Source organism: Colobus angolensis, unplaced genomic scaffold (assembly GCF_000951035.1).
Source record: "Colobus angolensis palliatus isolate OR3802 unplaced genomic scaffold, Cang.pa_1.0 Scaffold510, whole genome shotgun sequence".
Classification (NCBI taxonomy): Eukaryota; Metazoa; Chordata; class Mammalia; order Primates; family Cercopithecidae; genus Colobus; species Colobus angolensis.
This window is the reverse complement of record NW_012118600.1, coordinates 400,064-402,173: the sequence shown is the minus strand read 5'-3', so window position 1 is coordinate 402,173 and position 2,110 is coordinate 400,064. Positions and strand designations below refer to the sequence as shown.

General features: G+C 45.7%; 1 protein-coding gene across 2 annotated transcripts in view; it reads right to left on the bottom strand.

The window, feature by feature from the left end:
* Positions 1-1,243: 1,243 nt before the first annotated feature.
* Positions 1,244-2,110, bottom strand: part of ZNF135 (zinc finger protein 135) — a 44,388-nt gene continuing 43,521 nt past the window's right edge. For both annotated transcript variants that reach the window (XM_011960465.1, XM_011960467.1), the window contains one exon: positions 1,244-1,309. The gene's annotated coding sequence lies outside the window, so the exon portion shown is untranslated. The remainder of the gene's footprint in view (positions 1,310-2,110) is intronic.

The following is a 2,110-nucleotide window of genomic DNA, read 5'->3' as shown; positions in this document are numbered from 1 at the left end:
TCTGCACACCTTAGTGAACAACATGTAGTTGCCAGAGAAAGGAACGACACGGAGGAGAAGGACGTGAGGTGGTGTTTGATAAGGACACATGTCCTTATGAACACAATGGAAGTATCTCTGAAAATGAATACAATGACTGCAGTGAATGTGGACTATCCGTTAGAAATCTCATTTCATCAGTCACCAGAGGACTCATACTGAAGAGAGCCCTTATACCTGTAATGACTGCAGAAAATCCCTCTCTAAGAATTACAACCTGATTGTACATCCAAAAATCCACACAGGAGAGAAATCCCATAAATGCAATCAGTGGGAAAGCCTTCAGTGCTGGTCCACCTTTACCAAGCATGAGAAGACCCACATAGGAGAGAAGCCCTGTGAAAGAAATCCCAGCTGTGGGAAGGCCTTCAGTTGCCACTCTTCCCTTGTTTTGCATCTCAGAAGTCATACTGGTGAAAAACTATTCAAATGTAATGAATGTGAAAAATCCTCTTCTGATGTCTCCCACCTTATTGTCCGTCTGAGAATTCACACGTGAGGAGATCCCTGTGTATGCACTGGGTGGAGAAAGGCCTTCACTGATCACACATAACTTATTAAACATGGGAGAATTCACACTGGAAAGAAACCCTCTATGTGTATGGAGTGTGGAAAATTCTCCAACCACAACAGTCACCTCTTTTGCATCAAAAAAATCATTCTGGAAAGAAATCTCGTGAGTTAAACAACGTGAAAACACTTATATCGGGATTATGTACCTCATAAGGCACAAGAGGATTCATACTGGTGAGAAGGTCTGTGACTGTAACCAGTGTCAAACTTCTCAGGAACATCGTGGGCCTCATCTGGCATCGGAGGACTCATACTGGTGAGACGCCCTACAAGTGTAATCAGTGTGGCAAAGCCTTCAGGGACAGCTCCTGTCTGACCAAGCACAGGAAGGTACATGCTCAGGCAACCTTGTACCAGTGTGTGTAGTGTGGGAAAGTTCCCAAGTATCTGTGCTCTTGCAGGACAGTAGAGTTGACACATTGGACTGACACCTATGGGGATTCAGTGAGCATGTGTGGCAGTGACTGATCTGATTCTCTTTACTTACGCATTGTCAGAGACTTCATGTTGAAGAGTTTATGTTGTTTGAAAATAACGAATCTGTTTTTCTGTGTATAAATGGTAGAACAAAGCCTGGATGTCAGCACGTGTTTACAGCATGGTGCACTCAATATTTTATTTTATTTATTTTTGAGATGGAGTTTCACCCTTGTCACCCAGGCTGCAGTGCAGTGGTGCGATCTCAGCTCCCTGCAGCCTCTGCCTCTTGGGTTCAAGCGATTCTCCTGCCTCAGACTCTTGAGCAAGTAGCTGGGATTACAGGTACCCACCATCACACTAATTTTTTTGTATTTTTTTAAGTAGAGACAGAGTTTCATCATGTTGGTCAGGCTGGTCTTGAACTCCTGACCTGAAGTGATCTATCCACCTTGACCTCCGAAAGTGATGGTATTACAGGTATGAGCCACTGTGCCCGACCTGTACTGAATATTTTAAACCTGCTGTTGAGACTTCCTCAGAATAAAGATTCCTTTCTTTTTTTGTAGGGGGACGGAGTCTCACTCTGTTGCCCTAGCTGGAGTCCAGTGGCACAGTCTTGGCTCACTGCAAGCTCCGCCTCCCAGGTTCACGCCATTCTCCTGCCTCAGCCTCCCGAGTAGCTGCAACTACAGGTGCCCACCACCACGCCCAGCTAATTTTTTTGTATTTTTAGTAGAGACGGGGTTTCACCGCATTAGCCAGGATGGTCGCGATCTCTTGACCTGGTGATCCACCTGCCTCGGCCTCCCAAAGTGCTGGGATTACAGACATGAGCTGCCACTCCCGGCCTGATACCTTTCAAAATATGGCTGCTCATTGACAGGAGCTGTGATGAAGATTTACAAGGAGATGAATGTTGTTCTCATGCCTGCTGACACAACATGTATTCTGCAGCCCATCATAGATCAGGAGTAATTTTGACTTTCCAGTCTTATTATTTAAGAACAGATGTCTTGGCCAGGCACGGTGGCTCACAACTGTAATCCCAGCACCTTGGGAGGCCAAGGTGGGCAGATCA